Here is a 14,268-nt window from a genome sequence, read left to right on the forward strand (position 1 = left end):
ATTTGGGATTTTCACTGGAGGATGTGTGCTGGAGATCTCATGGCAGGGTTGAGTCCACCTGACTCCAGCTTTCTCCACAAATTGGTGTGTTAGAAGAGGCAGAAAGAAACCAAATGTTGTGTCTTTGTGCCAGCTGAATTCAAGAGCTGTTTTGTGAGAGGGAAAGGGGGACCCACGAAGGGGAGCAGAGATTTGGGATGACAGTGCTGCTGATGCACTTCTCTGTTGGGCTCGCTCTCCTTCCAGGAGGGCTGGAAATTGTTGTTGTGGAAGAACGAGCATTTATCTGCCTTTGCTTTTGGGCTTGACACTTCTTTAACCACATGAACAGTGATCTATTAGAACAGCTGCATTAGCCTTTATCTGGGGCTTGCCAAAATTGCTGGCCACCAGAAAAGGGGACAATACCTTTGTTGGAGGTTTGGTGTCTGTCAACACTGGCTTGATTTGACCACGTGGCTCAAAATGCCTGTTACAGGGAGCTGTATATTCTTTTTTAGTCTTGTCTGTGCTGTTTAAGTTCTGTATAATGAGAGCCTTACCTTAAACCTCTTTCAAGCAGGTCCTAAAGCTCTGTTTACCTTCTGTGTTCCTGGTGCTACTAAAGGAGCAATAAAAAGCAATGTTTTTCCTAGAAACCACATAGTTGAAGTCAAACCTCCAGGAAACTTGGAGGCTTTATAGAAGCACCACAGGGCTTTGAGGCACTTGCTGAGGATCCAGATTTGAGGTTGGTGCAGCTGTCGTTTGGCCTCCCTTTTGCTGTCTGCATTACTATGGTCATTCTAAGTTTATGAATTAAATAATTTCAATGTTGTTAAATTTGATGTCAGCTTTACAGCGGCTTCCCTACACTTTGGGTTTGTTCTGCTGAGGAAGGGGAGGTACAAGTTCATTTGTGGTTTGGAGTGGGCTCAGGAGAGTTGTAGAGATTTGAGAGCTCCAAGGTAAGTGCAGTGAGAGCCTTCAGAGGCTCTTTGGTGGTCAGCAGCTCTCTGCAGGCTCTCCAGCAGCCTCTGGGAGCTCTCACAAAACAGCTGCTTCTCTTTTTCCACTTCTGTTCGATTGCAATCCTTACTCCAAAGTATTATACCTGCATGAAAGATGGCCAGGAAATTCAGTTCCTTACTGAGGGAAAATTGTTGTTTAATGCCACAGAGCATTGTTTTGTTCCCAAGCACAGGAATGGAGTTTAAATTTTGCTCTATTCCTTTTGTGTTTGTTTTCCTTTCTCACTTTTGCAGTAGCAACATGAAAAGAGGTAAAATTAGACTTAAAAAGACAAAAAAAAAAATTGAAAGGACAAGTGGGGGAGAATGAAAGTTGCTAATTTTTTTGACTTACTTTCTTGAAAATTTTTATTATTAGAAAAGTTGAGATGCTGGTTTGATCGCCATTCATTAAGTCTGGAGAATTTGTACATTGGGTAAGGAATGTCGTATCTCTTGCAGGCTCCTTGAAGTGAAATAAAAACAATGACTAGCTAATGCCTTTTTAATTTTCAGTTTTGTACCAGAAGCAATAGTTGATGGCAATTAGTTCTTTCACTAATCATCTAGCAGGTTAATCCTACCTGACTCCTAGAACACTCCCCATTGCTTATTAGTGGATGCATCCAAATGCTCTGTGATGTTTGACACCACTGTACTATTCTGGACATGAATCTAAAGAAGAAAACTAGCAGTTTTCCTTTTTTTAAATCTTTTACAAAGGATGTTCCTTTGTGATTCAATAAAATACTGACCTATTTATGTATATATCTCATTAGACGCTCTGGTACTCTTCCCAGTTTTCTTTTTCTGAAGGCAAATTTCCTTTCACTTGAGGCTTCTTGCTCACTGCTGAGCATGGTTTAGTCACAGCCTGCTAATTGAGTGGAGCAGGAGCAAAGAGGAGAAAATGCAAAAGGCAGCTAATGATGAGAGGTGCATGATGTGTGGACAGCCATGTCACACAGCTGCACCACGAGAAGTTTAAGGGTACACAGCCCTCGGTGCCTGAAAACCAGTGTGTGAGCACATCATTATAGGGCACGAGTACCACAGGGTCAAACTTACATCCCACAGACAACTTTAAATTATTCATTTGGTGACTTGCAAGCATTGACCTTTTCAGTTAAAATATCTTTTTATGTCTTCCATATAATTTCTTAAGGTTTAAAAAAAAATAAGTTATGGTCCACAGAAATTTTTGAAACCTTCTCAAATATTATCAGTCAGTTTGAGACCCTTAAGTTATAACAAAGTCCTGTGTTAATTAACTTGACTAATACCTTGCCAGAAATAGAAATCTTTTGTCCTCTCTCAGATTTTGGCAGTGAGTTTTGTAGCCACTGGGGACTTGTAATGTTCTAATGGTATATATGCACATTCTTTGAATGTTTCTGTACTGGATCTCAAATCCTTGAAAAGGTCAGCTATTCCTGAAGCACAATTGCTTGCAGAAACAGCTTCTGTTGGGTCAGTTGTACCTCTGGCCTTTCTTCCTGCCTCAGCCCTGAGCTACACTCTGCCATGAACAGCCAGCCTCCAAGGCCAGCTCTGGATGAAGTGTTCCTCAGGACAGAGCCATAGGCTGATCCTCACTCCAGCCAGAGACTCAGTCTGCCTCCAGTGTTCTGGCATCCACCCCTGGCATCCTCTGGGGCCTCCTCTGCAGCTCCCTAATGGCTCGTAGATCTGCATTTTCTCTTTCTCTGAATTCCAACTCTAGGTCAATCCATGGGCCAAGGAGCCAGTGTTTCAAGTGGTTCCTTACAGCTGTGAAAGCTCTTCTAAAATACAGCAATGCATCTTGCCAGAATTATGGTCCTGGTTGTCATGGTCTTGTAAAATGATTTGGATTGAAAGGAACCTTTGGTGGACATCTAAGTTCAGTCTCCTTCTCAGAACTGGTTCAGTTCCCAGGGGTTTTGTGATGAACTCACTACAATATCACTGCTGTGGGTCTTGGAAGCTCCCCATGTGTAGAGACATTCCAAATCCAGCTGGATATAGAGCTGGACAACCTGCTCTGGCTGACTGTGCTTGACTGGACGAGTTAGACTAGAGAAATGAGGTCCTTTGCAACCTCACTTGTTTTGTAATTCCTCAGGATTGTGTTCATGGCTATCAAATGTTCCCTGCATGTGAGTGGGTAATAATCCAAAGGGGGACCAGTTGAGAAAAAGAATTAGTGCTGGAAAATGGGGTTTCCAGTGCTTTCTGTAAAGCACTTGACCTGGGTGGCTGGTCAGGACCTACCCTTGGGAAGTCAGCACAGTTTTACCCACAGCCCTCCTGCACTTCATGGAGGCTCTCCTTCCACTAGAAGAACGTTGAGTCAGTTTCAGGGCATTTGAGCTGGCATTGAACCTGGAAACTCTGAAGAACAGAGACCCCCAGTGGAGGTTTATCAGGTTTCACTTGACAGGAGAACATGAATGATTCTCTCTAGAAAACCTGGTGACTCAGCACAGACCTTGAGAGCAGCAGAAATGCTACAGGCAGGAGTTCTTCCACATTTTTAGGGTGATCTTATGGACCTGGCATATCTGTCTTGTTTGGGAAACCTGAGTCCCTGCCATTAACATTCTCAAAGTTTTATGTAACCCTGTCAGCAATCACTAGTTTACAGAGTGGAACAAAATGGTCATTTTTATAAGGAAAAAAAGTACAAAATTCATCATCCAATTTGTTCATTTAACAAAATCACAGATTATTCAATGGTCTCTTAGTTGGATGAATGGAAAAATAAAATTAAACACATAGATAAAGCATAGTATAATTCATCAGAATGACTGTTCCCCATTTAAAAATGCAAATGCTACTCCCTCCCCCTGGGTCAGCCCCAGCTGATTAAACATCAAATTCCTCATGCAAGAGATCCCACGTTTCTCTGCTGCTGCCACACTGGGCCTTTAACTCCTGGCATCTCTCAGTTGTGGTTTATTAGATAAAATAAATCCTTTTCCCATCATAAATCCTATATGAGTCAGTATTATCCTGCTTCTGCAGCTGAGAAAATTAGGTCAGACAGGAGAAATGACTTGATGGAAGCCACCAGGGAGCTCTGTGTCGGAGTGACAATTAGGGTGGAGGTGCCTGGGGATAATCAGTCGGGTCCTGATGTTTGCTGCATCCTTCCCCTGCTGGAAAAAGCCAGTGGCATCACTTCTTTTTGTCCTTTGAAACTGCTGGGTGATGACAAAAATGGGTTATGTCTTGGGTTAAGCACACCTTTGAGTACATTTCTTAGAACTGCCAAATACTCCAACTCCCAAATTCCTTTCCTGCTCAACATTAATATTAATGCAGATTTTCTGACTTAAACGCTTGGGCTTTTCTTGAGTGTACAGATACCAAATTGACTTAAGCCAGAGAAGAAACCGTATTTGGGAAACCCTGAAAATCTTCCTTAATCAGAAGCTTATTATATGCTGAGCAAAAATATGAACTGCTAATTTTCAAAATGGACACACTCTGGTTTTTGGCTTCCCATCCTTTTTCCCCAGCACAGTGATGGATGGGCTCTCTGTGCTCACTGTAGTCAGACTTCTCTTGAAGGTCAGGGGCTGAGGAGTTAAAAATGCAACCTGACTGCAATTAAATTGCTTTTGCTTGTCAACACATTCTCTAGTTCTGTGTACCAGCAGAAATAGATCAGAAATATTTAGTGGTCTCTGTTAGAGGTTTTTTCTCCATAGAATAGCAAAGGAAGCACCCTGCAGGGAACTGAGCAGGTATCCTGCTTTGGATAAGCTGTTGCAGAGGATTCTTCCACACAAAATACCTTTTCAATAACATCAACCAGTTGCAAGTGTGTTAGGTGTCCTTTTGACCTGTGATGATCCAATGCTTTACCTGAATTACCTTCATTTCTGGTCTCTCTTTCCAAAGCATTCTGGGCAAGCCCCAAAAGCGTCAGTTTTAGGGACCTGTCTGACAGCAATAGATTAGGGTCTGGTGAAGATGGTGTTTGTAAGGCTTTGGTTGTTGCTTAAATCCTCTTTCTCAATACCCCAAGGATGGAGACTCCCTCCTTGTCTGGGCTCTACAGCCCTGCTGCAGCCTGTCAGTGCCCACAACCAGCCTGGTGGCCCTCCAGTGGCATCATTCCAGCTGGTCAACATCCTCCTCCTCCGGAAGGCATCATGTGTCTTTTCCATATATACTTGCCTGGACTTAATCATTTCACTGGGAAAATCCTAATTGCTCCTGTATGGATGAATTGTAATCTTTCAGCAGTGTTTTTCCAAGCACTGATTTTTCTGGCCCGGCTCCCAGTCAGGCTTTGGTGCCTCCAGAGGGATTCAGCCAAGCTGCCTCCCTGAATCTGCAAGATACAGCTCATAGCCTCAGATAACAAACGCTTATGTATTTTCATTTTGTTTTTATACTTTCTGTCTAAAAACATATGCTCCGCTGCCTCCTTCTTGCAAGGAGCACAAATCCCACTCCTGAAGGCCCGGTGTGCAGCTCCTGGCCTGCTGCAAAGCCAGGCTTTCCGGGGCTGTTGTCAGAAATAAAGCCTCTTTATCTCCCTTCCTGTGTCACCGGTCTCCATCTGAGAGAAGGGTGAAGTGTAAAGCAGAGCACACAGAGAGGCTTTAATCACACAGTCCCTCACTGCTTGGTGGGTCTGTTCCCACAAAAAGCTTTGCTGAAGCCGTATCTACCTGTCCTTCACATTTTTGTGAGGATGCAGCAGCTCTCCTCAGCCTTTTATATTCTCCATTCCTCCTCCTGAAGTGTGTCTGGAGTTGACAGTGCTGTCTGGGAAGTGCAACAGAGACAGGGACAGAAGACTCCTTCCATCTGGGTGCAAGGTTCAGCATCACTCTGAGTTGCAGCACATCAGGTTTGGACTTTGGTGCCTTGTTCCCAAGGGAAACTGAGCTGGGGGTTTCTCAGAGTGGCTTTCATTAACTACACTGCGCCCAAAATGAGTAGCCCAACTTCTCTGTTGCATGACTTTCCTTCAAAGCAAACCTTCCCCTGCCTGTTCAGGCAGTTCATGATGTTGTGCCACAACATTATGCTGATAACTGTAACCACAGAAGCTGCCTCTGTGCTTCGTGCTGCCTACAGCTGTGGTACAACCTCCGTGGGCATTTTCAACAGCCCTGGAACTTGACACAAGCTTTGCCTTCCATGTGACACCGTGCCATTCACAGGAGAATTATAATAAAATAGGTCTCTGCATCTTTTTTCTGCCCAGATTACCAGAGCTACCCCAGCACTGCCTTTACACAGGAGAACTTGGGCAGTGATGTCTTAGCTGCCTTGAAGATCAGATTGGAGGGCATATTGTGAAACATCACAGAAGATAGGAGACAAGATGTATCCCTCTGGTTCTGGATCCCTTTAGCTCTGCAGATTTAAGCTAGGTCAGTTATAATACAGCTTGAAGCAGAAAGATGAAAGAGCTGCAATTAACATCATCAAGCCTGTATTTTCATATGAACAGCAAATGCAAATGTTAATGTAGACAAGCAAAGACCTCTCCCAACCTCTGTATGTGCTGGAAATTTAGCAAGCACATCAATATACTGTTCGTGGAGATACTCGTGAATATTTTTGTATTTTCGCCTTGTCATCAGCAACTTTTCAGGATAATTATGTTGTGTGAAATGATTACTACAGAATGAAAGAGCAAGCTCCAGGGTAGTTTGTCTCTGTGGCTGTTCATTTCTCGGTGATATGAATGATGGTTTTAATCAACAGGTCTGCGTGATGGAATAAATTCCACTGTCTCATCATTGCTCTGGGTGCAGGCTGTTTTCACCAATAACTATGTTTTATACCCAGAAACAGCTCCTGCTGAATCCCAGCAAAGAAAAGAACACATATGCTGTACGTGAGTACATTGTGCTTTATGCCTGGCATTTTCAAAGCTACACAAACAATCTGGATGCCCAGATCCCATCAGCGTTAATGAGGACAGAATAACCAAGTCCTTCATTGCCCTGAGTGGTAAATCTATGTACACAGTGCTTAATTCAAAGTATATAGAACTCAGCGGGTAGGCCTGTGTTGATATCAAAAGATATTAAACCTGGCCTACATCAAGAACTTCAGAGAAAGCATCAGCCACTCCACACCCCAGCAAAGGGGTTTTGAGGTCACCCAGCCGACTTGACACTATGGGAATATTAGAGAGGACTGATACAGCTGGGCTGGGAGCAAACAACCTCTTGTGCTGAGGGTCCTGAAATGCTGCAGCCCCTGCAGCCTGAAAGGGGATGCCTAAATTGCAGCACTTTCAGGAGGATTCATGGGGGTTTGGTAGCACAAGCTGCAGCAGCCGTGTCAGGGCAGAGGTGGGCCTCAGCATGTTGAGAGAGACAGAAAAACCCAAGTCCTTCCTCCACCTTCCTTTTTACCCCTGCTGGCAGCTAGGCTGTTCCTTAGCAAGTGGTGTGGCCCCAGCCAGGCTGTGTCCGTGCCCACAGAGGTGGAGCTTCTCCACAAGCCAGTGTATCTCAGTCCTTCCTAGCCTCAGTCACCAAACTGAAAGGCAAACTGCATTCAGAGGCTGTCCCCAGTTAACTCTTGGATGCTCTCCTGGACATGAAACTCAAAGTCCTTGTTTTTCTCAGCACTGAGCCGTTAACTTGTGCCTTTGCTGTTTGCCTCAGCTGGTGCTGAGCACCAGGGACAGCAGACAACTACAGTCGCTCACAGACAGTCATTACACAAGTGGACACTTGCTAAAGCCAGTCTTAGTAGTGTGTACATGTGAGCAGAGTTACAGAAGTGACCAGGCTCTCTTGCCTCTTCTACCACTTCTCATGTTCCCTAAAGATTCTTGAGGCACGATCCAAAATTTCTATGTAATGTCTGTGCCTGAAAGGCAGGCGAAATCACTACACTGTGTTTTCCAGCCCTTTGCCTAGGATGCAGCCTGGGCAAAGGGCTGAGCATACTCCACTGTGTAAGGATTTGTTCATTTTTGAACACGGCTCTCTAGCAGCCTCAGTGAGCTTTGCAAAATGACTTGGATGCAAGAGGCTCAGTTTCAGCATTTGTAAGCAAGCGAACCTTAGGGGGACAGGGAGGTCTTACTCAGTTGTTGGTGATATTAAACTAAGATTCTTTGACTGAGTTGGCCATTCATCTAACGAAAACTGGTTTTCATTTGCTATCCTTTCAAACATGTCCATCTGTACTTAAATACAGCCTGTCCACCACATAAAAGGATACCTCACATACAGGTAAAAAACTGGAGCTGAGTAAGTATGGTATTTATGTTGGCTTTTCGGTATCTAATGCTCTAACTTTAGCATTCACTTGGGTTGTGTGTTCTGTTTTTCCTTTTTTTCTGGCAACTTGAGTCAATAGCTCTTGGATAGAAACTAGAATGTAATTAAACATGCAAATAAGTGGACTTCAGGTATATAAAATACTATCAAGTGTGTTGGATACGTAAGCAAACCCCAGGCTTATCAAACATGTTTTGTGTTCAGTGCTGTGTTAACAAGTAAGGGTGATGTTACCCAAAGCCAGCAAATTAAAGTGGTTGATGGTTTCCATGTTCTTCTGCTTTTATAACTGGCAGCTCTCTGCCTTATCCCCCATTTCAGTTACTGGAAGTAAGTGTCTTGTTTTTTCAGCTCCAGATTTACTTGTTCATTCAAAGCTAAACCAGTAAAGTAAGGGGATGCTGTATCTGCTGCAAATCCCTTGTTCTTCACCAAGCTCCAGACCTGAAGGTTTATCAGATGCCTCTTTATTTTTTCCTTCTTGAGACAGGATTGTTAAAGGCTTGTTTTATAAAGGCAGAAGTCAGATACATTCAGAAAAGGTTAATCATTCACAGTGGCACTGTAGTTAGTGTCCTGGGAATGGGGACTAAGGAAATTGATGTTGATTTTCTGGGGTGCTTTAGATGTTCTTGAAAACTTTCTGTCCATTCTTCCAGAAACCTTCCTTTCTTGTTCACAGCATCTTAAAGATTTTCAAAGGATTAATTAAACTTCAAATTCTTTAGGAAGGAAAATCTAAAGAAACATACAGAAAGACGCCTGGTGTAAAACTGAAAACTGTTCACCTGAAAAACAGAAAAAGAAATTGTACTTTAGCATGCAATGCATGCCTCATTGGATTTTACTAAATTGCCTTTGCTCTAGCACTGAGTCGCAGGAGAACTGCAGCACTTCACAAAGCAGGTAGAATCAGAAAAACTTTAAATGATTTCCGGGATATTAAATTCACAGAGACTAAGATCTATTGTGCCAGCCTAATTATTTTGAAATACTGCGGGTAAATCAATGGACGTACACTTAATGTTTAATTGCAGGAACCATCTATTACTTCCACTGTGTGGGCCAAGTCCTGCTCTCATTTGCAATTAATGAAATCTTACTACAGGCAGTAATTCTGTGTGAAATGGGCAGCATTTCAGCACTCGTTTGATGATACATGTTGTGACAGAAAAAAAAAAAAGCCAAGAGCAGAACACGTGGCTCTTGCCTTCCCACTATTGGCCTAGAGGTGGCATTGCAAAGATCTCCACAGCGAAGAGCAGATGACAGCAGCCAGTCCACTAAAGAAAAGTACATGTTCATTCCCAGTGGTTTTCCAAAAGAAAGGACCTCTTGGGTCTATAATGGGTCAGGCGAGCTTCTGCCATCCAAAATCAATGCAGCATCTGTGCCAAATAATGGATTTTCTCTAATTCACTCAGAATTTGTCCCCTTGGCCCTTACCTGCTCACTGCCAGGCTTAGGCAGTGCTGGGAATGTGGGTTCCTGCTCCAGCCGACAGCTGGTGGCCAGGAAAAACTGAGTGTCATTCCCAGTTTGGGGGAAGCAGATTCCTCTTGCTTTGTGTTCTCCACGGCGCTCATTTAGAGATGATGAGGGTAGAGTTTAAATTGTGACTGATTCCATTCAATGCATGGCATTGCCAGGGGTATTTGTGTGTTTTTCAGGCAGAACATTGCTGTAGCATTTGTTCCCAACTTGCTTCTAGGTTCTTGTCTGTCTTCCTCATGAAAAAGATCCAGGTTTTGAGCTGGAAGCTCCCAAGAGCAGGGATTGCTGTCCACGCATTCTCTATATGACTGGCATGAAAATGTGTTAATTTTATTTCACTGGTAAGATCTCCCAGCGCAAGGTTCACCCTGTGCCAGAGTGTGCAAATGGAGCACCACCACGCCTGGGCAGCAGGGGCTACATGAAAATGTAATTCACAGAAGAATATTATCCATCCAAGTAGCTCATCAAAGGGAGCAGGCATTACTTAGGGTTATCCCAAGGTCCTACTTCCATCATTCCCGTTTGCTATGTTCTGGTGTCAGAGCCACCTAAACTTCACCCGTCCCCATCTTTCCTTTGGGTCTGCGGTACGCTGGAGACATCCTGCGCTAGAAATTCTCCTTGGGGAATGTGCCTCTCCCTCTTGCTTCCATCCGCCTCCCACTGCGGCTCCCAGCAGTACCTGCCCTCAGCAGGGCTAAATCCCTCGGGACAAGCCAGGCACGATTGCCTCTACGGCAGCGGCACCCATATAAGAGGCGGGGGGGGGGGGGGGGGGGGGGGGGAGTCTCCCGTTGCCATGACAGTGAGCCTGTCGGGATGAAGATTCCTTTTTATGAACAGCAATTCAAAGCTCAAAGCAATGCTGCTGCCTCCCAAAGGTTATTAGTGCCACGCGTAAACAGAGCTGGGCAAAGCCTTGGGAAAATAAAGCGGCGGGGGAGAAGCTGGCTGGTGCCGCGGACCCTTCCCCACTCGGGCTTCGAGCAGTGCAAGGCGATCGCTTTCTGCCTCTTTGTTCCCGGCCCTGGCACAAATCAAATCAAATCAAATCCAGCCTCCCTTCCCCCAGCAAAGCTCGCGCTAAGCTGGAGCACACTAGAGCGAAAACGGATTAAAAAGAAAAATCATCCTTGCTGCAGCAGATGAAGAGAGTATATAAATCAGCGAGATGGAGGGTGCTCTGGCCCGGGGCTGGGCTCGCTGCTGCTAACGAGGGGCTTAAATCAAAGACGGTCGCGGGGTTGGGGTGTGCGCCGACCCCTCCTCTGCGTTCCGGACCTGCAGCACCAGCGGGCCGCGCAGGGCAGCGGCCAAGGCCGCCCTGGGTGTGAGCGTCCCGGAGCGGCGCCGAGCCGGAGCTGCCGCTCGCCACGCTGGAGGGAGCTCCTGAGACGGCAACAGCGCCGTGTCGTGCTCCTGCCCTGCCGAGTCAGACCCCAGAATGATGGAAACAGGTTATTTTTCAGGATGCTTTTAACAGCTGATGTTGGCAGCCAGGTTGTTTCTTTTTAGATCTAGGAAGAGTTGTATTTTTTTTCCCCCCCGTGTAAATTAGTCTTATGTAGGTTGTAAACAGCCTATATAGGTCTTAAAATTTTTAAAAGGTTCGTATATACAAAATCTGACTTTCTTGAAGCCACGTGACTCTGAGAGCCGGAGGAGTGAATTTTCAGGTTGAGAGTGATACAGCATTACATTGTGAATTATCCTTTCCCCCATCAGCTGTCCCATAAACCAGGGCTGGCACTGGCACAGTACAGGATGGGAGGGGGATGTTCAGCCAGCCCTGACAACTGAAAAATAGAGCGAAAAGTTGAGATAAGTGAGCACAGCCCTCTGGAGGAGCCGAAGTGGGAACAGGGACGTGCTCATTGCTGTGGGTTGGGCTCAGTGTGGCTGGTGTCAGCGTCCGCAGGTCACCTGGCAAAAGAAAGAAAGGGGTTCTTGCAAGCACGGGTGGAAAGGCAGCTGGGCACGGGAGGACTGGGGGGGAAACTACAATGAAACAAACGTGCTTGGTTTGTGCAGGCTTTGGCAGCCTTGAAATGTGGGTTAAAACTGGTGAAAGCCGCCCAGAGGTGAACGCTGGATAAGGATAAATGAGACCATATCTTCCTTGAGCGAGTTAAAGATTGGCTGTGTTTTAGCACTTTTCCTCAGTTCTGGTTTCTATTTGCTCCAGCCACTGGGTGCTGAGCAGTGGTAACCAAGCCTAAAGGCTCCATCCTTTGTGGAGGGGCTGTCTCCAGAACACCCAGGGCAGTGAGGCTGAGAAGGGCTTACAGTGCTTGGACCATGGTTGGAGACCTCAGGTAACACCACAACAATGCCAAAAAGGGGGCGGTGAAAGGGGTTTTGGTTATAAGGTGTGATCTGTAACCAGAACTGTGATGCTGAAGGACTCTCAAGCACAGGTATTTGGGTGTGGTGTTCTGTACAGGCCTCGAAATAAAAAGACCACACTCCCCAGAAAATGCTGGGTTTTTCCCTGGTGTTGGTGTGCCAGCAGGAATGGATTAAGGGAGGATTCCCTCATTTGGGAAGGGGGGGCTCCTTAATCCCCAAAGCCTGGATTTAAAGATCCTAGAGAGAGTAATCACAGACAGTGGATTAGCATCTGTTGGGGAGCCTGGCAGAAGAGGGCAGAGTGGCACTGCCAACCCCAGGGTTGGTCCTCACCTTTGTTTGCAGCTCCTTTTCCCAGGCCTGCGTCTTAGATGTATTCACCTGGAAACACAAAATTCACAGAAAGGACGACGTCAAAAAGAGCATTTCCTCAAATCATGGATGATTTCCTGCAAGTGAGAAGTGTGTAAAACATGTCTGGGGCAGATGACAAATGACGGCAGGGGTGTGGTGTGTTTGTTTGTTAATTTTTATAAGCACCTTTAATATTGTTCTTGCAAGGCTTCTGCCATAACAAACTGAGTCAGCCTTTATCCAGAAGAAGAAGAAAAGGAGGAGATGCTTGTCAGTCAACAGAAACTAGCTGGTGTAAGGCCATCCCCATGATGCCCAGAGGCGTGTTGGCCTCCAGCCATGGAAGAAAACCCTTAGTTAGTGCCTTGTTTGTGTGGGAAGCCTGGAAAGCAGAGTTTGTGGCAGCATGGCCCTCATTTGTTACTTACTGTGGCTCAGCTGTCAGGGAGTAGGACCACACACTGCTTTTCTCCGAGAATGCCCTACCCAGTCCTTTCAGTAAGGTCTGACTTCTTTCTCATTCAAAACAAAACCTTAAGACATGCAATTTCCATACAGATACAGCACAAGTGAAGTATTTATCCTGGCTGAGGCATATTTCCCCTGGGAGATCTTGCAGGAGAAATGGACCATATTGGCTTTTCTAACTGGCCTTAGGTTCTGCTGCAGCAGCACATGAACTCAGTGGTGTGTGCGTTTATCTGGCAGGAGGCAGTTGCCTCAAACACAGCGAGGATCAGCTCCCCAAGAGCTTCACCATTTCAAATTTAAAACTGCATTATTTATTCAGACAGGATTTTCTGGCAGCAAACCTGGTATCCTTTTTTGCATCCTCTGTAGTCAAGAGCAAGGATGGTGATACGTGTGACGGTGCCCAGAGCGTGGCCTGTGTTCGGTGGCAATGTCCAGGCTCAGCTGAGCTGGGTGGAGCAGTCAGGCAAGAGCCAGGCAAGCCACCTCGGGCAGGGCAACTGGACCTTCAGGTCTTGCTGTGTGTTCCCTTCTTGGCTGCATTCTTTAAAAGTTCCCTTTGGGCAATACTGGATCTCCTCCCTGCCCTCTGACAGGGCCGCTGCTGCTCTACCCCAGCCTTGCAAGTGCAGCCCATCAGCCACCTTGGCTTTCAGGTATAAAATTATCATCCCCCTTCACCATTCCTCGCTCAACTGAGGGTCAGTGTTCTCTCCCCTCCTGCCATTGCACCTGCTCAGCCACACTGACAGAGAGGGGTGGTTTTTGTTCTCATGCCATCAATGCCCAGTCTTGGGAGACTCTGCTCTTCCCAAAAGAGGGCACATCAACCCCTGGAGCACAGCAGAGGAACATCCAGGTACTGACTGGCAGAGGAAGCTCCATCAGCAGGTTACCCACTCCCATACTTGCATGCTGCTGGGACAGGTGTCACATGCCCCATGTTGACAGACCTGCCCAACTGTGGGGTTTTCTGCCTTTTTTCTTTCCCTCCTGGGCTATGTCTAATTGAATTTGGATAGTAGGGCCCACTGCTCTGGAATGCCTGCTCCTACAATTTATCCTTTCGATTTAAATGTTGTCAAGGAGCCATGCTAATCCTCACCTCTTAAAGGGTGAAAATCCTTTCTGTTGTTGAAATTTGACTGCGTGCAAGTCTCTGAGGACCAGCACCAGTTTGTACCATGCACCAAATAGGAGCAGTGGTCTGAGTCTGGTTTGTAAATCAGGTCACTGACATTAGCGAGGCAAGAACAGCAAACAACCTGGTGCTATTCTCCCATCTGTGCTCAGAGGAGACCCAGAATGGTGCAAAAGGGCTGCAGGAAGACAACAAGGTGTCTTGACAAACGTGT

Source organism: Chamaea fasciata, unplaced genomic scaffold (genome assembly GCF_029207755.1).
Source record: "Chamaea fasciata isolate MVZ Bird 193981 ecotype frontalis unplaced genomic scaffold, bChaFas1.0.hap1 SCAF_3, whole genome shotgun sequence".
NCBI classification, from domain to species: domain Eukaryota; kingdom Metazoa; phylum Chordata; class Aves; order Passeriformes; family Sylviidae; genus Chamaea; species Chamaea fasciata.